Source organism: Protopterus annectens, chromosome 3.part1 (assembly GCF_019279795.1).
Source record: "Protopterus annectens isolate FY-2018-M chromosome 3.part1, PAN1.0, whole genome shotgun sequence".
Taxonomy (NCBI): domain Eukaryota; kingdom Metazoa; phylum Chordata; order Ceratodontiformes; family Protopteridae; genus Protopterus; species Protopterus annectens.
In genome coordinates this window covers 1,690,755,367-1,690,783,169 of record NC_056732.1, presented here as the reverse complement: position 1 = coordinate 1,690,783,169, position 27,803 = coordinate 1,690,755,367, and positions in this window count along the sequence as shown.

Genomic DNA, 27,803 nt, shown 5'->3' with positions numbered 1-27,803 from the left:
TAGCTCATACATGTTAAAGTGAGATAATAAGGCAAAAAGGTGAAGTTAACTAGAGGCAAAGAAAAGTACGAGTGGTGGTACATGTGCAGCAAAAATGGGTAAAATATTCGTTAGGCAATGGAACATTCTGGAGGGAGAAAAGCTTTAGTAAAAGTGTACTGTTGCGGACGATGTGTGTCAAAGGCTGGAGTTCCAAAAGAGAAAAATATAGTACAGTAAGTAGGGTAGAGAACACTCAGGTAGTGTTAGTAGAATTTGTGTGAGAGGAGAGAGAAAACTCAGATGGAAGTTGTAAGGAATAGTAGGGAGTGTCGGGGAAGAGATTGCGGTTCAAGTAGGGAAGGAGCAGGGACACATCCATTTAGAGGACAGGTAGGAGTGTAAGAGGGATTTAAAGTTAGGGAGATGTGAGACAGTTCGAAGATGGGATGGAAGTGAGTTCCAAAGTTTAGATAGGGAGTAAGAAAGCAGGAATTGGCCGGGAGGTTGTAATGGTTTATGTACTTGAAGGAGGTTTTGGCTTTTTGATCTTAGTGGGCAATTTGGGATATAAGGGGTTAAGGAGGTGGAGAGGGAAGGGCAGCTAGAAGGCTTGAAGATGAGTTTGTGGGCGGTAGTTAGCTGTATGAATTTTAGGTAGTTAGGCAGTTCTAGCTAATTTAGGGGTTGAAGAGAGAGGCAGTGATGAGATGAGGTTTTGGAGCGTGTGGTGAATTTGCATATTTTATTGTAGCAGGCTTCTAATTTGGACTGTATTCCAAGCTGAATGTTATTGAACAGAGGGGCACCATATAGCAGGGAGGGGAGGAGGTAAGAGGAGGCAAGGACTTTTCTGGTGGGGGCTGAGGAAATGGTGATGTCGGTATAGGAAACCTAGTTTTTGATGGTTTTTTTTTTTTTTTTATGGCAGTATTAATATGAATGTCAAATTTTATGTGTTCATCGATGATGACACCTAGTAACTTAGTATATGAAACAATTTCAATAGGGATATTATCTTGACTTAGTATAGAAAAATAGCCTTTATTGAATGTGGTGGCTCTGCAGGGAGCAAAAATCATTAGTTTAGTTTTAGCAGTATTTAGGGCTAGGTGATGGCTTTGCATCCAGGTTTCTGTTTTGGTAAAAGCTGGTTGTGTTTTTAACTGTAAGTCTGAAGGGGAGTCAGCAGTGCAGATGATTGTGGAATCGTCTGCATACTGAATTAGAGAGGTATCAGGGATAGAATGGTGATAGTTGTTGATAAATATGTTAAAGAGTAGGGGGCCAAAAACAGATCCTTGGGGACACCTGTGGGGGTAGGAAGGAAGGTGGAAATAGAAGATTTCCATTTTACAGCTTGGTGGCTATTGGAGAGGTAGCTAGAGAACCAGGCTACAGAGGAGGGGGATAGGTTGAGATAGGATAATTGAGATAGGAGGATAGGGTGGGATATGGTGTCAAAAGCTTTGGATAGATCCAGGAATAGGGTAGATACTAACTTGCCAGAGTCACGGGCCTGGTTAATGCATTCCAGGAAGGATAGAAAGGCAGTGATTGTACTATGGCCAGGACGGAAGCCATGTTGAGTTGGGGTAAGGAGGTTATTGTGTGTCAGATGTGTCATCAGTTGTAAGTGGGTGCATTTTTCCAGGAGTTTTGATAATGGGGAGAGGATGGTGATGGGCCCGAAATTAGTGGTGTCATTGTTCTTGCCACCTTCGTGGAGAGGAATGATGAATGCGTGCTTCCATATAGACGGGACATGGGACTCTTGGATACATCTGTTGATAAGTATGGAAACTGGCACGGCTATGTTGTTAGCTGCTAATTTGAGGTATAGAGGTGGTAGATTATCAGGGGCAGTACTACAGGGTTTTAGCTAGAGTAATAGTTTTTTATGGTGCTTGTAGGGATGGAGTGGAGGTTTAAGGTGGGAAGGTCAGTATTGGTGGAAAAGAGGGGTGCCTGTGCAGGAGAGTTAGGTGGTGGCCTGCTTGGATATGTGTGTACAGGAAGTTGCTGTAGGTTATGTGTGTATGTGTGTGTGTGTGTGGGGGGGGGTTGTGTGGTTATTACATCTCCTCAACCCAAACTGTCAAAGGCAGCTACTTGTATGCATTCTTGAAGTATGGTCATTATTTTCTTTTACTTTTCTCATGGTGTGGATGGGAGGAGAAATGGCGTAGGAGTTATCCTGAAGGAACAGTATGCTAAGAGCGTTTTGGAGGTGAAAAGAGTGTCGGATAGAGTGATGTTTATGAAGTTGGAAGTTGATGGTGCAATGATGAATGTTGTTAGTGTTTACGCTCTACAAGTCGGGTGTGCGATGGACCTTGGACGAGAAAGAAAAATTTTGGAGTGAGTTGGATGAAGTGGTGATGACTGTACCCAAGGGTGAGAAGTGGTGATTGGAGCAGATTTCAATGGGCATGCTGGTGAAGGGATCAGAGGGGATAAGGAAGTGATGGGTAGGTATGGTGTTAAACAAAGGAATGCAGAAGGTCAGATGTTAGTTAATTTGGTGAAAAGGATGGTCATGGCTGTGGTGAATACATATTTTAACAAGAGGGAGGAGCATAGGGTGACATACAAGAGTGGAGGAAGATGCACACAGGTGGATTATATCTTATGTAGGAGGGCCAGTTTGAAGGAGATTGGAGACTGTAAAGTGGTGACCAGGGAAAGTGCAGTTAGGCAGCATAGGATGGTGGTTTGTAAGATGATGTTGGTGATCAAGAAGAGGAGGAGGAGTGTGAGGGCAGCACCCAGGATCAAATGGTGAAAATTGAAAAAGGGAAATTGTGAGGTGGAGTTCAGGGAAGAGTTAAGACAGGTACTGGGTGGCAGTGAAGAGTTACCAAGTAGCTGGGTAAGTACAGCAGAGCTAGTAAGAGAGATGGCTAGAAAGGTGCTTGGTATGACATCTGGACAGAGGAAGGACGACAAGGAGACATGGTAGTGGAATGAGGAAATACAGGAGAGTATACAGAGAAAGAGGTTGGCAAAGAAGAAGTGGGATTGTCAGAGAGATGATGAAAGTAGACAGGAGTATAAGGAGATGAGGTACATGGCAAAGAGAGAGGTGGCGAAGGCTAAGGATAAGGGATATGAAGAACTGTATGAAAGGTTGGACACTAAGGAGGGAGAAAAGGACCTGTACCGATTGGCTAGACAGAGGAACCGAGCTAGGAAAGATGTGTAACAGGTAAAGGTGATAAAGGATAATGAGGGAAACATACTTACAAGCGAGGAGAGTGTGTTGAGCAGATGGAAAGAGTACGTTGAGGGGTTGATGAATGAAGAGAATGAGAGGGAGAGAAGGTTGGATGCTGTGGGGATAGTGAATCATGAAGTGCAATGGATTAGAAAGGAGGAAGTAAGGATAGCTATGAAGAGGATGAAGAATGGAAAGGCTGTTGGTCCAGATGACATACCTGTGGAAGCATGGAGATGTTCAGGTGAAATGGCAGTGGAATTTTTAACCAGATTGTTTAATGAAATTTTGGAAAGTGAGAGGATGCCTGAGGAATGGAGAAAAAGTGTTTTGGTACCGATTTTTAAGAATAAGGGTGATGTGCAGAGCTGTAGTAACTACAGAGGGATTAAATTGATCAGTCACAGCATGAAGTTATGGGAAAGAGTAGTGGAAGCTAGGTTAAAAAGGGACATGATGATTAGTGATCAGCAGTATGGTTTCATGCCGGGAAAGAGCACTACAGATGCGATGTTTGCTCTGAGAGTGTTGATGGAGAAGTACAGGGAAGGTCAGAAGGAGTTGTATTGTGTTTTTGTAGACTTAGAGAAAGCATATGATAGGGTGCCTAGAGAGAAGTTGTGGTATTGTATGAGGAAGTCGGGAGTGTCAGAGAACTATGTAAGAGTGGGACAGGATATGTACGAGGGTAGTGTGACAGTGATGAGGTCTGTGGTGGGAGTGACATATGCGTTTAAGGTGGAGGTGGGATTACATCAAGGATCAGCTCTGATCCCTTTCTTATTTGCAATGGTGATGGACAGGTTGACAGGCGAGATCAGACAGGAGTCCCATGTACTATGATGTTTGCAGATGACATTGTGATCTGTAGTGAGTGTAGGGAACAGGTGGACGAGACCCTGGAGAGATGGAGATATGCTCTAGAGAGAAGAGGAATGAAGGTCAGCAGGACTAAGACAGAATATATGTGTGTGAATGAGAGGGTGGATAGAGGAATGGTGAGGATGCAAGGAGTAGAGGTGGCGAAGGTGGATGAGTTTAAATACTTGGGGTCAATAGTTCAGAGTAATGGTGAGTGTGGAAGAGAGGTGAAGAAGAGAGTACAGGCAGGATGGACTGGGTGGAGAAGAGTGTCAGGAGTGATTTGTGACAGACGAGTACCAGTAAGAGTGAAAGGGAAGGTCTGCAAGAGGGTAGTGAAACCAACTATGTTATATGGGTTGGAGACAGTAGCATTGACAAAAAGCAGGAGTTAGAGCTGGATGTGGCAGAGTTAAAGATGTTAAGATTTGCAGTGGGTGTGACGAGGGTGGACAGGATTAGGAATAAGTATATTAGTGGGTCAGCCCAGGTTGGAAGGTTTGGAGACAAAGCCAGAGAGGCAGGATTATGTTTGTTTGGACATGTGCTGAGAAGGGATGCTGAGTATATTGGTAAAAAAGATGCTAAGGATGAAGCTACCAGGTAACAGGAAAAGAGGAAGGTCTAAGATAAGGTTTATGAAGGTGGTGAGAGAGGACATGCAGGTGGTTGGTGTGACAGAGCCAGATGCAGAGGACAGGAAGAAATGGAAACTGATGATCCGCTGTGGTGACCCCTAATGGGAACAGCCGAAAGAAGATGATGACTTTTCTCATAGACCTCAACCTCAGAGGTGTACAAAGAAGGTTACTATGGCTTGTATAGGTGTAGGGTACTGTCTAGGAACAACAAAGCAGAATACATTTCTGCAGTCATTATTTGTTTCACTTTCCTCACAGTCACACTTCAGGAATGCATACAAGTAGCTGCCTTTGACAGTTTGGGTTGAGGAGTGAGGAGGCATGCTGTGTATATGTATGTCTGCAGTGACTTGAAATACATGACTATGGCAGTCGGAACCTCTGCTTTCATCCCAGCCTAACACAAGAGCAATGCTTAGGCAGTCTTTTTTTGTGGGGGTTAGGGAGGCAGGCAGTTCCCATATAGGACTTGTGTATCCAGACAACTAGTTTGTTAGTTTATTGTTGTTATACTTTTGTCATCTTTGAACATTAAGTCTTGGGCACAACTTATGTCTTTCTTGAAAGAAAAAAAAAATAAGATTGAAATTATTTTCTTACTCATGTTTTTTTTTTTAATTTAGGTCACCACTGGATTAAATGGCTGGGAAAATGCTCTAAAATACATCCCAGAACATCTATAACCCTATGGCTTCTTGGGCCCTGGCTTATTTGAGTTATTTCCTACGTGGTTATTACTGCACTGACTTGGTCAGGAAAGATGTATTGAAAGGATACAAGGAAAACTAAAGCTGCACAATTTCTTTCCTCAATCATAATTTCTGTTTAAGTCATCATTGGTTAAAAAGATTGTGTAAAAAGGAAAAAAAATCTTTAAAATGCACTTCAGAGCATATAGGGAGCTATGCCTCTTTGAAAAAACTGACATGTAAGGCAAAATGAGAGAAAATTAAGAAAAAAATAGTGTGCATAGTATGGGTAGCCCAAGATTAGGGGAAACAGGGGAAGACTTGAGGGTATGTGTGTATATCGGGGGGTGCTGAAACAGTAGGTCTAGGGTGCCATTTCACCTAAATCCAGACCTATATATATAAAGTTGCTGCAATGTATCATTGTTGCAACTAAATGCCAGTAATTGTAAATGTTCCTTTGTGAGATGGTCCAACATAGTGTGGTACACAGGCCTGTTGTAATATGAGAGTATTGTAGCTACAGATCAGTCTGTATGCAATACTCCTAAAAGTTTGCAGTATGAGCTAAACTGTTACTTAGGAAGGAAGGTGATACATAGACTTGAAGTGCCCAAGGGGCCCCCAAAATACTAACACCGGTCCTGCATGTGTCAGCAATGTGCTCGAGATGAAATTATTGTATAAATGCCTGTCAGCAGAAACGTCCTTCCGTATCACAAAAAAAATGTGATAGGTGCATTGGCAATCATATATTGCCCATATATGTGCATGTATGATGTGATAGAAAGGCATGGAAAGTTACTTCTTTTCCCTGCTTCCTAGTAATTTCTGTGGATGGAGGCAGTTGTTCATAGAGATGCTATAAACTGGACGTGACTTTATAACACTGGATGGCTGGTTTGTCCAAGGCCTACCTAGGTAGACAAGGTTGATGCCCATGTATTGCCTCAGGACACTTCTAACTGTAACTAAATACTATGTTCATGTCTTCTTACAAACCTTGCTCAATAATAGCAACACACAGCCTTATTACATGCATATTAATATATGTCCCGTTCAGAAGATCAAAACCATATGATCGACTTTTCAAAACATCAAAGCTTTTGTGTGGTGGTCCCAGGACAGTGGCAATCAGGGAATTTTACATTTTCCCCATTGTAGTGCAGTCTTGGTGTTGGTATATATAATATGCACGGGGTGCCTGCAAAAATGTCATTTTTGTTGTTTTGTCTTCTTCGACTTTTCAGTTCAAAAAGCTGATCACATGGTCTTGACCATATGAAGTTCGACTTTCTGAAAAGTTGATTTTCTGACATAGATCCATTAGTATACATATATACTTAAGATAAACTTTCTATTTTTTTCAGTCTTTTGTTGTAACTCATCCTTGCATAAATGCCATCTCTTACTATTACAACTCCTTGTATTCTTTCTTTAATGCATGTGTATAATCCAAGCTGGCATGACATGAATCATTTCAGATTACTGTCCTACCCCACTCAACAAAAAAAAAACAAAATGAAATAATAAAGCCCAGCACTTAACCTCACACACACTATTACTACTCATGGTCTGGTCATCTGCCTACACACACCTCAGCAATTCTATTTTGCTCTTGTATATACAACTTATCTGTTACATAATCATGCTGCTTTACTGCATTACACTGGAACATCATTTTGTATTTCTCCTCCAGCATCCGAACTTATTTTATCTTCCCCTGTCCTTGTATAAACTGCTTTTGTTGACTTGGTGCTTCTCGTGCTGGGCCTGAAGTTGGTCAGTTTTGATCAGGGTACATCCTCTGCAAACAAATATAATATATAAATGAACCAATAAATAAATTAAGTAAAAAGTGAAGATGAGCCAAAATGTACACCTTTTTAAGCATAAATGCTAACGACAACTAAATTTCATTAAGTTCTGTATATTTTACAAAAGAAAATTGTGTGATGCCTTCATCATTCACTGAGCTGAAGAGCATAGTTATAACCGACAGAGACAGAATGACCAGTATTTAAAAAAATACCTGTAGCCTTAGCTGACAGAGAGATGTAAAAAAAGCATTTAGATTTGCTAATAAATAACATGGAAGTTGGAAGGAAAAAGAAGTAAAATATGTATCTGGAGTGGGAGAAATTGCCATTGCATTGGCCCAGGAACAGCAAAAGCATTCCTTTTCACATTCGGTTCACAGAAGGGTGTTACAGAATTATTTACGACTGAAAGCAGAAAGAGTCAGGAAAATACCTTAAGGAGGACTGTTTTATCAAGGTTTGCAGTCTCTAAGATAACCATTTGGATAGCCTAAATTGAGGTAGACAAAGCCACAGATATACCTCCCCTCCCTGGATAAATTATTCTCTCACTATCATCTTCCTTGTATAATAATGTGTGTGTGTGTGTGTGTGTGTGTGTGTGTGTGTGTGTGTGTGTGTGCATATATATATATATATATATATATATATATATATATATATATATATGGATTTATCTCATTTTATTTTATTTTATTTTGCTTTACTTTTTTTTAAACAGGTAAGTGAACTGGTCCATGCACTCTTTTCAGACATGACCCATGCCATAAAGCTTCAACAATAATCAGATGAATATAATGTAAAACATTGGGCTAAATCCATAAAGATTGCTGTAAGGTGAGCACAATCCAAAGACAGATCTGATGCAATGCTTTTGCACAGAGATGTCTCTGTGACCACACTACATGCAAATGAGGCAGTCCAGGTGGTGTAGATTAGCAGGGTCACTCTCTGTACCCTGTGGTAGCGAACACAGCCAAAAGTCTATGTTAATTCAACGTGGTAGAGGTAAGTGCTGGGGAATTTAGTGGTAAGATTAGAAAATGTGTGCAGGAGTGTATGCCAGAGGTTGCATGTGTGAGTACATGTGCATTTGTGTGTGTCTGCCTAGAGGCAGCAGTAGGGCAGTTAGTGAGAGGGTAAGTTAGGTAGGTGTGTGTGGGGTCTGTGTGTGTGTGTGTGTGTGTGTGTGTGTGTGTGTGTGTGTGTGTGTGTGTGTGTGTGTGTGTGTGTGTGTGTATTTGTGCATTAGAATGGCTTTCATACTCTCATACACTACTAGACTGATAAGCAGACCCTGCAACATTAGATGGGGGAACCACTAGCCACCAGGAATAACACTGGTACATGAGCAGCACTTAATCATTGCAGGTATCAGGAGGGGAACATTAGATACCAAGGATTACTTTATCATCATATGCCTTAATTGTACTTAATGGGAGTGGGGGAAACACAAGACACCAGTTATACTTATTTAATTATATGTAGGCTGTGGGGAATGCTAGACACCAGGGATTCACTGGATGCACTGACATATATATGATGTGTGCAACTCTATTTTCTGGCATTAACTTGACTGACAGAAATTGTCTGTGATTTACATGGGCAAGAAAGGAGGCATTGGGGAAGTTCAGACAACACAGAGACAGGCGTGTGTGTGTGTGTGTGTGTGTGTGTGTGTGTGTGTGTGTGTGTGTGTGTGTGTGTGTGTGTGTGTGTGTGTGTGAGAGAGAGGAGAGTCTGTTTGAATGTGTGCAGAGTGTGTGGGAGAGAAAATGAGTGGGGGGTGGCTCTGCTTGCATGATGCAGCTGCAAGCATTGTTAACTACTGCAGAAGTGCTGATTTTCACTTTGTGCTAGTTAGCATGATTCAGAGATATGCAAATTGGCCCATAATGAGGTAAGTCTTCATTGCAACCAATGTGTTTCTGAATCACAAAATACCACATCACATTACCATGGATTTTTTACCATGGCCCTTAAAGTGATGTGATAGCTATTTAACGAATCCTTGAGTTAAAAGCTCACAACGTGAAAAGCAATGCTGGTATCAGAAAAACAGTACAGACATAAAAATAAGAGAACACATTTTTGCTACCTGAAAAGATAGTGATCTGTACATATACTTAACATATATGTTCTGTACTTTGTCAATGTAGTGCTGTTACTACACATAATGTAGTGTATGTTCATATACTTAATATGTATCTTTTAAATGGTTTCTTTGCCATAAAAAAGCTAGTTTGATTTTATGACTCATTTACAAGAGAACTTTGTAAAAGAATTGAAAACGTGATCTACCTAGATATTTGTAATGATATTTATTTCTGTTTCACGCATTTATCTGCTGGGAAACTGAAAACGTTAGCAGAGAAACTAAGATGATGGAACTGCACTGTCATGGCTGAAAGGTAGAATGAAGGAGGTTATCATGGCAAGAAGAACCTTACTGGGAAAGTGGAACACTGCTCAGGTGCACCACACGGATCGACAATGAGCCCAGTGAGTTTTTTTTTCAGATGCATCTTATGACACAATGAACCAAATCATTCTCTTGCTATATCAAACAAAAATAGGTGCATTGGTGCTGTATAGAGGCAGTCCAAGAAAAGACTTGATAAACTAACTGATTGATAAACAAAAAAAAAACAGAGTAGTAGAACGTAAATGGGAGATAAGTAGTTCGGCTTCAGGTCAGGATGCAGCTCAAATGACCTGATATCTGCAGTGGAACAGATACTTGAGAAAAAGCTAGAAATGAAGAAAGAGTCTAACCGGGCACTCCTAGACTTGGAGAAAGCATATGACAAGGTCCCAAGAAAGCTAACTTGGACAGTCCTGTGGTGGTTTGGAGTCCCAGAAACATTGCTAGAATTAATACAAACTATATACAAGGACCCAATGACTCAAGTACAAACAGTGGGATTCCTAGTTGGTGTGGGTATAGGTTCATAGGTAGGTACTAAGCTATCGGCCCAAGGGCCCACATAAGCCTAGCCAACAAAGTTTCCTGGCTTATGCCACCCAAGAAAGATATTTTCCTGTGCCACTGTTGAGCAGAGACACAGAAGTGATCCCCGGAGTGTATTTCCTATTTCCCATCCACTCATCAAGATTTTTCTTGAAGAGTGCTAATGAAGAACTTTGCTTGACATAGATAGGTAACCTGTTCCAGAGTATGGGAAGTCTCTGTGACAGGAATCTATCCCTCTAGCATGTCCTGTTTATTGTGGTGACAAGGTTTAGGTCCCTAGAGCGTGTAGCTCAGAGGGATTGGGATTTCTTTAGGTGTAGCATGTCCAGGTTCAGCCTAAGGGTTCAGCTCTGAGCCCACTGCTATTCATACTGGTGATGGACTACATCAGCAAACAGGTCAGAGGAGACAGGTCAACAACATTTTTGTATGCAGATCATGTGGCATTACAGGTAGACTCTGACCAAGAACTTAAGTAAAGGATAGGGGAATGGAATGCAAAACTGAAGGCACGTGGGATGAAACTAAGCACAGATAAGTCAGTTGTAATGGCAGCAAATAGGAGAAATCAGAAGAAGCTGAAAACTGAGATGGAAGGTAAAACAGTGTAATAAGTTAACAGCTTCAAGTTTCTGGGAGAGGTGGTTCAGGAAAAAGAAACTCTGAATAAGATCAAAGCTAGAATCATATGGGGCTGCAACTAACTGGCACAGAGTGTCAGGTGCAGTGCATGACAGAAGAATGCCAAAGAAGATGAAAAGTAAGGTGTACAAAACAGTGATATGACCAGTACCACTGAATGGTACAGAAACATGGGCAGAAAAGGAAGAGCAGTTGAGAAAGGTTAGAGATGATGGAGATGAAGTGCCTGTGATGGGGGGTAGGATGCATACTGTGGGACAGACAAAGAAATGAGGATATAAGAACAGAATCCAAAGTAGCTCCAATTACATGTGCAGAGAAACAAAAGACAATTTGGTGAAGAAGATTTGGGACAGACAGGAAGAAGACAAGAGGAAATGGGGGTATCCAGCAAAGATGTGGATAGATTGTGTGAGAGAACACCTGTGACAGTCAAGCATGAGTGTCAAAAAAGATAGAGTGGTATTGAACAGGGAGAGATGGCAACAAGTGACACAATACCCCGACCCCATGTAGAAAATAGGAAAAACGCTGGTTGATGTTGATGATGAAATAAACTGAACAGGCAAACAGATGGAAATTTAAATGCTTAATAAAAATAAATGCATGGCATTATGTTCGGATCATAATATTCATTAAAATGTAGACTTCATTGTAAAACATAACAAAAAAGTTCTGGGTTGATTGTGCCTAGCTTTGGTCACCAGGAGCAGAATGAATGAGAGAGCTGTAGCAGTAATGAACACGATGCTAAATTGTGTTTTAAAATGAATAAAGTCAAGCTGTACAGAAGTAGTGATTTCACTACAGTGGGCAGTAGTTTGGTGCAGTTTTGAAGCCCATACAGAGAGACAGATGTCAAGTTTTAGAGAATGTCTAGAGAAAGGCTACCAGTAGTGTTTATCAGATAGAGGGAAACGGGTAAGAGAAGAGTCAAGTAAAATTGGAAATCCTTTTCACTTAGGACAAGAAGAAACAAATGTAACTGAAATAGGTGCATAAAATTAGGTCAGGGAGTTGTGAATGCAGCACTTTGAATAAGGAAGACAGGAGGAGGAAGGAGGCAAATGCGGAGGATTGTAGGCTCCAACTTTCCTCAGAAGGAGAAAGTTTGTTCTTTAACAAGGTTGTAGACACAAACAATGTGTACCAGAATTGGCTATAAGAAGGGGTCTCTGCAATCCTTCAATAGAACATGACACATACTGTGAAAGGGGACCAAGATGATAGGTGGGAAATTGGTGTGATAAAAGGATAGATTGAATAAGCTATTAGTCTCCTTTTACCAAAGGAAAAAAACATATAAATAAAAACTAAAAAATAAAAGAATTATGAAATGCAGTTTAGATTATGGAAATTTTTTCATTGTGATATTTGAAAACAGTGAACCATATTAGATTTAGGACTAATCCTTGAATAACCCCAGTGTCTTGGTTTAGTAGTAGTAGTAAGAGAAATAATGTGATAAAGAAGCTTTTTTTTTACTAGTGGGATATAAGGTTAAGTTAGAGAAACAGAGAAGGAGATGAACTAAAGCACTTGAAGTTGCAAGTCTGAGGCTAAATATAGATAGGACATATTTGCTGCACAGTGTGCAAGTTGCATGCACACGTGTACACATTGTTATATATCTGACCTTAGAAGGTATCCCTACAGATATGAAACTATGTCATCTTCATTAATACAGTACATTCAGGCAGCTAAGTAACTGGCATGGCATAACACATACTCTGTCTTGTTGTGAGTAACTAAACCTTTATGCCATTAAGTAAGACACTGTCTTGTCTAGTTCTGCATCCTTATCTCATTTCGATAAAATTATATCCTAATCAATCCATGCACATTTACCAATTCACAATCACCATTATGCATGGCGAGCGAATTGCTGTGCTATTGCATTGATCTGGAAGAAACCTAAATACAGTCCACTAGACAGTGCAATGTGCCACTGCACACAGGACTCAATAATAGTAAATGTTGATTCTGAGGGAAATGAGTGCCAGAGATGTATATAAGTTACTGAGCACCGAGGAAGCATCTGTTGCATAAGTCATATGGAAATGAGCTGGGATGCATGGAGATGAATGTTAATGGAGAATTCTTAGGCAGGTTCACTGCATATTAAAGTGGTATGAAGAAATGTAATTACAATGTATTTACAAAAGTATGGTATGAGCAGTGCTGGCCTTTAGTGTAGGATCAGCATATATGTGTATTCCCCAGCACTTGTTTTTCTCTTGCAAAGTCTCCCTACATTAGCAACAGAATACCAGAGAAAGATAATTGCCAAGTAATTCTATGTTGCTTTCTTCTATCAGCATTTGCATCCTACCAAGTCAATTCCATATATAATTCACAGATCATCCACAACAGTGATATTTAATGCTTACTTTTGCTTTTACACATTTGCCTATATTGCTGTTATCCCTGTTCTGCAGAACTTAAATGTACATGTCACAAGTGGAGTACCTCAGGGTTCAGTCCTGGGACCGCTGTTGTTTGGCATCTACTTCTCTGAAGTACAGGCCAACACTAAGGGACTCTGGCTAACAAAGTTCGCAGATGACTACAAACTGGGAGCCATTACTGAATCTCCAAATGATGTCGATATTCTACAAAAGGGCCTTACAGAAGCAGATTCTTGGTGCCAGAGCCATGGGCTCAAGCTCAATGCCAAGAAATGTATAGTAATCCTCTTTGGGGAAAAACATGTACCCATGAATTACCACATAGGTGGCAGTACAGTAAACACCGAAAATGTGATAAGAGACTTAGGGACACAGGTGGACAGTAGTCTCACCTTCGATAACCACATTGCCACAATAGTCAGGAAATCCTTCTATGTGGCACATCTCATCACTAAGGGCTTTTCATCCAGAAAAAAGGAGGTCATTGTCCCACTGTACTCTCATCCCTCATTAGACCCATTATATAATACAACGCCCCATTTGGTATGTACCTCTCAAGACATCTGCAACAACTGGAAAGGCCACAGAAATACCTCACTAAAAGAATCACAGGCCTAAAGCAGATGCCCTATGCTGACCATCTAAAAAAACTCCAGCTATACTCTGTCGCATATCATCTACTCAGAGGCAATCTCTGTTTAACATAGAAAGCCATGTCAAACCCAGAGCTGCTGGACATGCAACATTTAAAGAAATCCCAATCCCTCAGAGCCACACACTCCAGGGATTTAAATCTTGTCATCACAATAAACAAAACATGCTGGAAGGATAGGTTCCTGACCCAGAGACTTCCCAGACTCTGGAATAGACTGCCCATACATGTCAAGCAGAGCGCTTCTTTGGCCATCTTCAAAAGGAACCTTGACAATTGGATGGGAGATAGGAAATTCACCCCGGAGATCACATCAGTCAGCCTGCTAGACAGGGGTCCAGGAAAGTAAATATTGTGGGAAGAAATATCCAAGGAATTGTTATGGCTAGGCTTGTATAAGCCCTAGTGACAATAGCCTATTACCAACCTATGAACCTATGAACTTAAAGTAACAGGTCTCATGCAGAAATGGTAAGTAATTGTGTTTAGAGCACATGCATTCTGAGTTAACACAGTTGATCTGGCAAAACTACCCGTGGCCTAACTGCACTCGTTCAATAATCATATTTAGATGATGCTTGATCAATAAAAGAAACATTACACACAATTGTTGATAACATTATACAGACTACAGCTGAGCTGCAATTCATATTCTTACAAATTTTGGTTTTTAATATCATACATTATGAGATTTATGCATGTGCACCTAAATGAAAATGCTTTGTTACTAACATGTTGATTAGGACAGATAGCATTGAGATTAACATTATATATTCAAACACTAGATTAATACAGATATAAAGAATATTATATTTTGTTATATTGAGACATTTTTGATATTTATAATGATAATTTGTAAATAAGATGTCTCACTGAGGCCTGTTCTTGACAGTTTCTTCACTGGATATATCTTCTCCAACAGCTCCAAAAATACACCTCCTGCATGATAAGGCTGATGCACAGGCCCAAAATAGTCAGGAACTTCAAAAAAGCAAATACAGCACCATCAGAGCACATAATTGTTCTTTTATTGTGGCTACACCATGATAAAAATCAAACCGGTTTTGGCAACCAATCTTTCATCAGGGATCACTGATGAAGGCTTGGCTGCCGAAACCGGTCTGATTTTTATCATGGTGTGGCCAAAATAAAAGCACAATTGTACGCTCTGATGGTGCTGGCTTTGCTTTTTTTAAGTATATCTTCTCCAACAATCACCATCAGATTATCAGTCAAGATCTCTGTGACAGAAGACACCATTTGTCACCATACAAGAAGACCAGGCTGGCAGTGGAGGGGGGTTGAATTCTACCACTGCCAACCAGGGCATCGTTCAGATACATTAGCTAAAGAAGTTATGCTCCATGGATCTGCTCCACTGTCCCAAATAGATCTGATGGCTACCAGAGGGATGGTCTCTTGAGTCACACGACTGGTACCCAACTGGTTGAAGTAAAAAAAAAAAAAAGAAAAGTGTGTGTATATCTGATTCAATAAACAATTCACTGAATGCAACCTGGACCCAAAGGCATAAAGGGATATGCACTGCTGTCCTGGGTATGGGCTTCCAGCATCTGCCCCTAAACTAGGACTGTACCCTGACCATTTAGAGAACTGAGTCATTGGCCTAACATACCAGACCCCGTTATAAACCCAATCTCTGGCTAAGTTTGCAGATGACTGCAGACTGGGAATCATTGTCAAATCCTCTTCTGATGCCCAAGCCCTCCAGCAAAAACTTACGCATGTAAATATCTGGTGTACTAAAAATAGGCTCAAATTAAATGTTAAAATTTGCAACATAGTCACATGTGATAGAAAACTCTACACGGTATAGATAATATCCCACTTTGAAATCAGAATGTAGTTAGGGACCTTTGAACTTGGGCTAATAATTCCTTCTCATCTCAACTGTCCAGTTTTTACAAAATGTTCTCAAAGTTTTGCCTCATATTTTTGTTCTGTTCCTCATAAAATTTTTGATTTTTTTGGCAAATCACTAAGGATTGAAGTTTGTAAATAAAGGCATACATTAGAGATTCAGATTTCATATCCTTCAGAAAATACATGCAAATATGCCGTTGTCTACCCATTACAGGCTCATAGGAGATTTATAGGCCAATAGCATGCAAACCCTTACAGGCTTAGCCAATATAACCTAATATTAGCCAATACACAGCCCCTAAGAGCAAGAGGATGGCATGGGTTTGTGCCTATGCTTTTATAGGCACTACCCCAGGTGTGAATTTGCAATTCTTCATCTATTGATCTTAGTCTGAAGAGGGCTAGGGAAGGGCTCTGCTTAACATGTATAGGAGGAAGCCTGTTCCAAAGAAGGGGCAATCCCTGAAACACATATCTGTCTCCCCAGCATGTTTTGTTTGCGTCACTAAGTGTAGATCTTTAGATCGGGTGATCCTCATGCTGTCTGACTTGCAGATGTGTAGCAGTTATATCAGGGCTGGATTTATGAGTGCCTCGTAGGTCAGGCATAGGTTAACCCTTAATATTTAGTAGGAGACATAAGAAAGGGATATGGCTTTTAGTCTATCTGCATAGGACATGTTTACACCCTGTATTTTCTTTGTGAGGAACCTCTGAGGTCACTCTAGCTGTTCTAAGTGCCTAGTCAAGTACATACCAAATGGCACAGTATACTCGATTATTGGTCTAATGAGGTTTGAGTACAGTGGGACTATAATTTCCTTGGATATCAATACTATACCTTTACTTATAAGTTGTGCCACATAAAATGACTTCCTCACCACTGTGGACACATGGTGGTCAAAGTTCAGGCTACTATCTATCTGTTTACCTAGAGATGTCATCTTTGAGTCTACTGTTAGGGGTGTGCTACTGATGTTGTAACTTGCTTGGGTATTTGACTTCCCAAAGGGTATGGCAATTCATTGTTTCACATTTAGCTTTAGGCCATGGTTCTGGCACAGATTATTTGTCTGATCTAGACCCTCCTGAAGGATAGCTACATCACTGGGAGATTCAGTGATTGTCCCCAGCTTGAAGTATTTGGCAAACTTTGTCATCCAGAGTCCTTCTACATTAGCCTTGACTTCAGAGAAGTATATTCCAAACAGGACTGGTCCTAGCACTGAGCGCTATAACACACCACTAGTAACTGGGCTCTTGCTGGGTCTGGATTTACCCAATTTAACCACATGTGCTATGTTCATGAGCCATTTGGCTATCCACATAGTGATGCAGGGATTTATGCCCAGTTTTGTGAATTTATTTATAATACCTGAGCTGGTAAATGTGTCGAATACCTTGGTCAGGTTGAGGTAGGCTGTATGTACTGTTTTACGCTCATCCATGGCCTTAGTGACTTTCTCAAAGAAATCCACTAGATTCTGTAGGCATGATCTGCCCTTCACAGAACTGAACTGGGTCAGGTGCAACGTTTGGAGGTTTCCTTTGTCATTACTTATCAGGTCTATGATTATTCTTTCCAAGGCCTTACATATAAGACTAGTCATAAGTTATGGATCTATAATCTTCCAGGTCTGTAGATAGTGCCACTTTATGCAGAGGGATGAATGTTGCTGTCTTCCATTCTACTGAGTCAAAGCCATTCCAGAGCTGTGGTTAAATAATGATCCTAATGGGCCTGATAAGTCCTGATTTAAGCTGTTTAAGAGGTAAACTGGTATATTGTCAGACCCCACTGAAGTCATGTTTTTAGCTTTACAAAGCACAATGGCAACATGTTCTTTGGTGATAATTGGCAGTAGTGGTGGATGGTATTTCTTGGGGAGAACTGAGGATGATAGGGAAGTGAAATTTTACCTGAATTTGTCAGTCAGCAAATTTCCTATATCATCTGGCTGAGTAGTGGTGATGCCATCTACAACTAATCACGCACATTGTTAGGTGTTGCCCTTAAGACTGCAGACATAACTGAAAATGCCTTATAGTTATCCTTAGCTTTGGAAGCTATTTTTACCTCAAAGTCTGTTTTCAGAGACTTGACTAATTCCCTGAATTGCTTGGTTAGACTAATGAGGGACTTTTTGCTTTGTTGTGCATATTCCCTCTTACTTCTCAAAAGGATTTTCTTTTTGTTGTTGTACAATCTATTAATACTAGGAGTCCACCCGTGTGGCTTGTTTTAGCAGTGTAAAATTGGTTTATTTCAGTTTGGTATTACAATTTCTATGAAGTTGTTTATATGGTCATACAAGGCTTTTGTGTATGCCTCTGTATAGGTTTCTGTGTTTTCTGGGTTTGGGGTAGCTTAGAAACAAGTTATACCATCCCTTAATAAGAGGTAATTTACCTTAAAGAAGTTCTTAAAGTTTTTGGGGTTAGGTGGAGGGATTGGCTTTAGTTTTATTTCAAGGGAGACCACTTTGTGGTCTGATCTTACTGGTGAGGACATCGCAGTAGTAGGAGTGCAGCACTCTCTCATGTTTGTGAGTACTAGATCTAGGATATTTGCTCCCCTAGTGTGAGTCCAGCCTAGCTGCTCCAGGGCATTTGAATTTATAAAGTCAAGAAATCTTTTAGCCTGCATGTAAATGGCCGTGTATGCCTCCCAATTAAAGGAGAGGTAGTTAAAAATCACCCATGAGTATGGTACTGGTCTGGATGGTGAGTGATTTTAGAAACTTCAGGTTTGATGTATGGGTTTCCTGGTTCATGGTGGGGGGATCTGTAGCTAGTAAGACTATTGTAATGGATTTTTCCTGTGGTTAGTCAGACATGGAGTAGCTCAGGCATGTCATAATGCATGATAAGCCTTGAGGTGTGCTTATCCTTTATGTAGATAAATACAGCACTGCCTTATGCTTTGTCATGTTCAGTGGTAGTCAAAATATATGCAGCAGGTTACAGTTATGCACTGCCAGTGTGCTTTTCGTGGCTTTGAACCATGTTTCAGTAATTATTTAGGCTTTATCTAGATATCATGTGAGGCTGATAAATTTGATCACCATGTAAAATCTTACTACTTAGTGCAGCCATTTGCCAGTGGAATATTTTCCAGATCTAAAGAGGCTATTGTCCCCTAATATTCAGCACTGATTAGGCAATTATTGAATACAGTGCCCATTTTGGGATGAACTATACTGGACATGTTAAACAACTAGAGAGATCCATTGTCTTAAAAGCCCCAAGATACAAGAAAAAAATAGAAGGTACTGTCCCTTTATTTTATGCCCTATAGACTCCTGAGACAAGTTCTATGCATTGCTTTCCATGCCATTAGGGGCCAAGTGGTCCTGAATCACATACACCCACAGAAGTCAAACAGTCCTACAAATCCCAGAACCAGGGATTCAATCTTCATCAGCAAATTAATAAAACATGGTGGTGAGACAGGTTCTTAATGAGCAACTCCCTACTTCTAAAATATCCCCCCACACAGAGATCAAACAATGTGATGCACTATATTCCTTAAAATGGGAGCTGGATAATTAGATAGAAATTCAAAAAGTCACGTCAGGCTTGACTGGTTTAGCCCTCCTAGAGTGGGGAGGTACAGTCTAAGGATGGGTTTTGGCAAGGCATAATGGTCGCAATATTCAACTGCCTTAAATTTTCCTATGATTTTTCCTCCTATGTGAACCACAGTGTCTTCCAGTGCCCACTATATCTGATAACTCCCTTTCAACAGACACACACACACACATACAAACACAATTCCCACAAACGGCTGGTAGAATTATTCATGGCATGGTAGTATTGCTAATATTTAAATATGGCTAGAGACCAAACATACAACTGGCCTGAGCACACGTGATGTATCAAAATGTGAGTCATAAAAAATAGAAACCCACTCATAGTATGCTCAAATTATCTAGCTAACTGGATGTGAAAACTACAAGTCTGACAACCTACAGTGCTAAATAATATCCCTTCTTAGAAAATAAATCACACTTTCTAAATAAATAATAATTCCCAGCCACATAATCTTAACATGAAAACAAATAATAATGAATGCCATTCGCAAGCTCGTAAAAAAAATAACTAAAACATTATGCTTACATGATAAAGCCAGTGTTGATACAGATTAAATATGTAGAAGTCAAGGCAATGTACAGAAAATAAAAACTGTCAGTTATGCAGGCAGAATATTTAAAGAAGAATGTGATCTAGAGGAAAATAAATACAATAGCTGTCTTTCTGAAGAAATATTGTCCCTAACTAATCTAAGTTAACAATATTAAACAAATTGGAATAACAAAAACAGCAAACATTCCTAGACCTGTCACAAGTGAAGACTAGACCGACTTTATTTATTTATTTATTTATTTTATTTTACATTTGTTGACCGGGCTAGTCTAGCTGGATGCATGTCCATTTTCAGTAGAGGCCCGGGGAGAAAAGCTCCAAGAAAAACATACAAAAGTAATATAGAAGTTATGACAGATATTATAAAGACAGCAATTGTTACATAAAAACATTAGTGTGTGCTATACTGGTTTCATTTGTGTGAATATATATATATATATATATATATATATATATATATATATATATGTGTGTGTGTGTGTGTGTGTGTGTGTGTGTGTGTGTGTGTGTGTGTATATATATATATATATATATATATATATATATATATATATATATATATATATATATATATAACAATTTATCATTCTATTTCCGCAGAAAACTGGTGGGGGATTACATCACTTCTTTTTCCCACATAATAGAAGAAAGACTACCTAATTGTTAACATTTTTTCACACTCAGATCCTCACATACAATGGAGACATTTTTAATTTGAATACTAACAGCTGCTTCCTTTGGAAAGGGTTGTCACATTTTAGGATCCTTTTATTTCCTAACTTAAAACCGTTGTATGACTTAATTGTACACAACCAATTAGGTTCTTCCTAACATAGGAAAATAATAAGTTGCATTTTATATTTCAGTTACAAGTGTCGTATATTTATTTTCTTTCACCTCATTTTTTTGTCTTTTGTTTTACAGAGAAATTTCACACATTCTCAAGCCACAGGAAGCACAACTATTGCAGATTACAGTGCTTAAGAATAGCTTTACAAATGTGACACCATTTTGAAATAAGAAAGAAAAACTGTATCACATTTTAAATCAGTTTTCTCTGCCCTGGTACCTCAGCCTGAACTGGTATTGTTAAGGGATAGTAGCAGCAGAAGGAGTAAGATAAAAAAACTTTCACTCTGTAGGAGTGGAGTGTAAGCTAACTTAAGGGTTCCCATTCACACTGCTGAAAGTACACTTCTCTGAAACACATTTTGCCAAGACCATAACTCTGAATTTACACTTCTCCGAAATAGCACTTTGCGATCTTTCACTCTGTAGGAGTGGAGTGTAAGCTAACTTAAGGGTTCCCATTCACACTGCTGAAAGTACACTTCTCTGAAACACATTTTGCCAAGACCATAACTCTGAATTTACATTTCTCCGAAACAGCACTTTGCGATCACACTGCAGTATGCATAAACAAATATACTCTTGTCACTGTAGTGAGATCTTGGATTTAGTATATATAATTAGTGGGGGGGTGCAGTCCCCCACATGGGGGGTGCAGGTGGGCTTGCCCCCCTGCAAAAATTTGAGAAAATTAGCTAATGTGGTTTAACTCTTTTTCCGTTTCGGCAAAGTGCCGTTTCAGAGAAGTGTACATTCAGAGTTATTGTCTCGGCAAAATGTGTTTCAGAGAACTGTACTTTCAGCAATGTGAATGTGATCCAACTTAAGACAAGTAATGGAGGTCATTCTCCTGGTCCAGGTCAATGATGTTAAATGTCAGCAGGTTCTACCACAAGACCTGGATTATGATACAGACCACCTGATTCCATTACCTTTGGAGACTGAGGTCTCAGTTTTTATTGGACCTGCACTTAAACCTTCTACTTAGCAGGTCTATACCTTTTAGTGGCAACTGTACTCAATCTGGGTGGAGTGGTACCCTGTATTTGCTCTAGTCATTAGCTTACAGATCATCTTGGTCTGTCTTGGACACCTGTACAATTTAGCCATCATTTATTCCACAATCAAACTACGTGTCATCAATTTCTGACCATCTTTTCCTTGTGGGGTACAGGACAGTCCACCAGCAGTACTGCTGTATCTGTGCCCACTTGTGAAGAATCCCATCATCTCCTGTCATAGGTTCATACTTAGTTAAAAGGCATGTGATCCAGGAGACCATTAAGGAACCTAGCTCAGTTTTCCACTTGCCCCAGAGAATTGTTTGGCTAAGTGACTTGTTGAAAGTAACACAAAAAGCAATTGGACGCTGTGGCAATCAAATCTTGGACTACAGAAATCATCTCATTAACTGTTTATAACCTTAAAGCCTTATGCTAATTGACTGACTCCTTATGATAGACTCCTTATGACTTGAACTTCATGGTTGCCACCCTTGCCTATCTGCTGTTTGCACCTGCTTGCTTAATAGTAACAATGTTTATGCATTTGAAAATGATTTCTCAGCTGTCCTTGACACTGACCATAGGATCCTAGGTCTTCAAGCCCTAATGTGCATGAGCCATCTCTGTTTTCTTTCACAAGGAGAAAGAATCCCTCAGGATGTAGCCATGTTTTCTTCAGAAATGTTTTTAGAATTGTCTCTGAGACAGTTTGCCACCTGGTGATCTTCCTGATCCCAGGAACCTTGGTAGAGCACACCCTTCACACACTGGATGAGCATCAGTACAGGTATCACCAGAAGTGGGTAAGTGAATTTACACTGACAGACCAGTGGTTCATCGTTTTTTTTTTTTTTTTAACCTGAGATGACTGCACATCCAGTTACCAAACAGACACTTCCAATCTGGATTGCTAACTGCTTTTATTTATTTGTTTTTGCCTTCAGGTGGCTAGTTGAGCACTGGTAAATACTGATATCAAACCCGACTCATCCAAAGGAATGGCTGCCTTTAGTGGTCACTTAAACAATATCTCCACTGCAGGCATCTGTGCTATTCCCAGTCAGGAACCATGGTTACTTCTGGGAAGAAAGTACATAAAGAATAGCTATCTGACCTCTGTGAATGTGCAGGTCACTGGTTTCTTTATGATGCTAACTGGTTGTGATTTCACTAAAACAAGTAGTCATCTAAGATGACCCTTGATGGCAGATATAACAGACATCTTGCTATTATTTCAGTTGATATAGGTATGAGATTACCATCTTTAATGTATCAGGATAGCACATAATCCATCACCTTGTGGATGTTTCCTATTCTAATTTCTGCTATTTGAAGTCTCCTGTAAGCCACGCAAATATATCACTTGTTTCTTACTTGTTTAGTAATGCAGTGTTAGATCTGAAATTTTATTTCTTAATTTATAAGAAGGAGCTTGGTAGTGATGTGAGCGTGAACTGATGCACTTTGGGTAATCATGTGTTTATGCGCCCAGTAAGCTGCATTATGCCATGAGTCAGTGCAGCATATATATTTGTCTCTGAAAGTGGGATTTTACAAAAAAGAAGTGCCAGACCCGGACTGGTGGAGAAGATATAACCGCACAAGGACCTATAAATAATTTGTCATGCATAATGTACAGATTTTAAACACACACACACACAGCTGACATGAAAGCATAGGCAACACAAAAAAACAACATATTTATGAATAATCATTACTGGTCATAATCATGGAAACATGTAGCTGTATCTATATAATAAATTACACTGTCTGATTATTAAAAGAAATTAATATGCATGTGCAAGTAAACAAGCCGTTAATCAAGTAAGAGATCTCATGCTAGCTGGCCTGGTTCTCAGAGATTCAGCATGTGTATTTGTTGTCTACAGATCTAAGGATTTTAAGTTCATGCGTCTTTGATGACACCACTCCCATGCACAGGACATTAACTATATTTGCATTTTATCTGCTATTACGCTCTGGTTGTGTGTTGCATACAACAACAATGCTAAATGCTTATTTAAACATCTATGTATCCCGTGGATTCACTAATCTTCCATGCAGGACTAGCTTAGTCCTGCACAGAAGCGCCCGTTTAGGAGCAGGATGGCAACGCGCCATGCATATTAATGAAGTTGTGTTGCCCGAGCTCCCAGGCTTACACAGAGCGTGTACGAGTGCAGCGGGTGTGTCTGAGAACAGAGCTCTCAGAATAAACACACCCCTGCAATGTAGAAAAGCAGAAAGTGATAAGAGATGAGCGAGATCGCTCATAAGTGTCCTCATATCCCCACGAATAGTTCCCCATGTATACAACAGCAACAGTACTGAAAAAGTAAATAAAGAAACCCTTTTATTTTTTTTTAAAACACTGATTAAAGCTAACTGTAGGTGCGTGGGTGTGCCCATCGCTTAGCTACAGTTAAAGCAGCTTAAAAGGCTGAAGAGGATAACAAGGAAGATATATGCAAATGAAGCAGCACAGCAATAGTGTAGTGGGCAAAGCATCTGCCTAATTAGCAAGCGTTCCCAATTCGAGTCCCACTTCAGCACATTCCATTTTCCATGTGAAATATGTATATGAACATTGTTGTGCTGTATAACCTACTAAATAACATTTAAATGTGAACTGTAGTACTGCATTAAATACACATGTGAAGTGTCAGTGTCATAATGAATAAGGCACTAGTAAGCAGGTTTAAGCACAAATTAGTAAGCCTATGTAAGCACTAGTAAGCGTGTTTAAGTACATTTACATGGGGGTAAGCAGTGCCTACACAGATTAAGCAAAGTCGAAGCTAACTGAGTGTAAGAAACTGTAACCGGAGGTTAGCATTGCTTAGCTCCGCACAAACCCATGCACACCCGCTTACAACTGCTTTAAAGTGCCTTAATCACTCTGTACCCAACAGCCCGTGTTCTGCTCAGCAACAAAATAACCAGCTTTTGCAAGACTCAAACTCAGGCCCCTGTGAACTACAGTCACAGCAATTAACCACTAAGCCATCATAACAATACATATGACTGAGGTTTCAGCAAACAAATCATCACCATAGGAAAATGAAACCGAACATGTGAACTGAATCTATGTACAGTGTGATGTTGCATAACCTGCTACATAACATAAATATGTGAACTGGAGTACTGCAGTAAGGCCAGATGTGAGGCGTTATTGTAATAAAGTGCTGAAGTCCTCAGGACTCCATACAGTGTACGTACACATGAATCACAGATACCAGACACAGATATAACATGTAACAAATTATAAATCAATGTCAAAAGGACAATATAATGCTAATTACATATTAAGCAACACTAAGAATTGCACAGGTCGGCTTACGTGGTGTAAGCAATGTGTAGGCCAGCTAATTCAATCTGCCCAGTGGTATGTCCCTTTAAGCAATGCCAACATTAGGTAAGCAGGTGTGCCCATAGCTTAGCCAGTGCAGAAAATCGGGAATATTTAAACCCCACAGGTGCCAATAATCCCAATAACTGGTTGCAGCTCCCTACTGTAAGCAGAATGGCTGGAGTAGGTGAAGACACTCTATCCAGAGTGCAGCGCTGGGGCATTAATGAGTCGAAATACATGGTGTGGCTCCTGGTCAAACACCATGAGCAGAAACTCCTGTGGGACCATTACCAGGGCTCCCAGTATAAAGCGGAGGCCTGGGACAGTTTCACCCATGACCTCACTAGTGCCACAGATATCCCCTGGACTGGTGAGCAGGTCAGGCATCACCATGCTGACCTGAAGCGGCATAGGGGGGATCTACTGGAACAGTGGATCCAGGAGTGCAGGCAGATGTCTGATGCCCCAATACTGAGTAAGTACCCATTCCACAAAGTATATAATAATTGCCTAGCTTGTGTATACTATGGATAGGTATGGCTAAATGTCACTGTATTTGTCTTACAGTTGCAGATGAGTGGACTGTGAACCAGCAAGCCCATGCCACTCAGCTGCAAAGGCTGTGTCATGAGGCAGGTTAGTAATAATCTTGCATGAACTGTCATATTCCTGTGAATAAAGGTATAACCCCTGGAGTGTCTGTGTATACTCTAATTTAATATGTTGTAGTGTTGCATGCTATAAATAGTATTGTAGTATTAAGCAGTGGTACCCACACTGTGGTACGCAGATAAAATATGTAGGAAGTTGTGTATAACAAGAAGTTAGTCATATTATACAACTGAGGGAGACTTACAGAGAAAACATTTGAAAGTTCTACACCAATTCCCTCATAACACAGTGTACTGTGATGTTAAATGCAATAGTTTTACCACACACAGCAGGGATGGAGTCCCGGGAGTGGTACATAATCATACCCCACAGCTGTGCAGAATTTGTGAGAATGTTCAGATAGAAAGCTGTACAGAGTTTGCTAGAATAATCAGATAGTACGCTGTAAGCATAATCATAACCATCAACTGTACAGACGGTGGCAGAATGTTCAGGTAGAAAGCTGTATGCATATTCATACCCCTCAACTGTTCCGATCTGCCCAGCATGTGCAGATAAATGATCCAAATCTGCTGCCTGGTACCCTGTTCCCTTGAGAAATCAGTGTGATGATCCAAGAAATATAGGCAGCCTGTGATGACATATAACTGATAGTCAAACCTGTACATAGTCAGAGAATGTAAATGAAAACAAACCTGTCATTGTAGCATCACACCCAAAGTGTATGACAGCAGTTCTCATAATATGTCGCATTAACACCTGCATCCTGTCAAGCCTCACCTAGAGTGTGTGCAATAACGGATTGAGGGGTATGTGTATAACATCAACATGGAATCTGGTAGTATGTGTAGAAATTGTCAGGTAGTGTTAAAAAAGATCTTCTCAACAGCTATAACAGGTAAAAGGTGTAGACTATACGTTAGACACAGTCCACGTATATACTAATCTACAAACATACCATTGTACAAAGTAAGGCCAATGGGTAGTGTAATAATACATGTAAGGTTCATAGGTTTATAGTTTCATAGGTAGGTACTAGGCTATCAGCCCAAGGGCCTACGTAAGCCTAGCCAACAAGGTTCCCTAGCTTACGCCACCCAAGAAAGTTATTTTCCTGTGCCACTGTCGAGCAGAGACACAGAAGTGATCCCCGGGGTGTATTTCCTATTTCCCATCCACTCATCAAGATTTTTCTTGAAGACTGCTAATGAAGAACTTTGCTTGACATAGACAGGTAGCCTGTTCCAGAGTATGGGAAGTCTCTGGGACAGGAATCTATCCCTCCAGCATGTCCTGATTATTATGATGACAAGGTTTAGGTCCCTAGAGCGTGTAGCTCGGAAGGATTGGGATTTCTTTAGGTGTAGCATGTCCAACAGCTCTGGGTTTGACATAGCTTTATATGTTAGGCAGAGATCACCTCGGAGTAGGTGATATGCTACGGAGTAAAGCTGAAGTTTTTTGAGGTGGTCAGTGTAGGGCATTTGTTTGAGGCCAGTAATCCTCTTTATGGGGTACTTCTGTGGCCTTTCCAGCTGCTGCAGATGTCTCGTGAGGTACATTCCAAAAGGGTGTTGTACTCTATAATGGGTCTAATGAGTGTCGAGTAGAGGGGAACAATGACCTCTTTTTTCCTGGAGGAGAACCCTTTTATGATGAGGTGTGCCACGTAGAAGGACTTCCTGACTACTGTGGCGATAACTATCAAAGGAGAAACTACTGTCCACCTGGGTCCCAAGGTCTCTTATCACACATTCAGTGTTGAGTAGATTGCTGCCTATGTGGTGGCTCATAGGTACAGAGTTTTTACCAAAGGGGATGACACTGCACTTTTTGGCATTGAGCTTGAGGCCATGGCTCTGACACCAGGCATCTGTCTCAGCGAGGCCCTTCTGTTGGATGTCCACATCATTTGGGGACTTACTATGGCTCCTAGTTAGCAGTCATCTGTGAACATCATTAGCCAGAGGCCTTCTCTGTTAGCCTGTACTTCAGAGAAGTAGATGCCAAACAGGAGATGTCCCAGGACGGAACCCTGTGGTACTCCACTTGTCACTGCTTTGAGGTCAGATT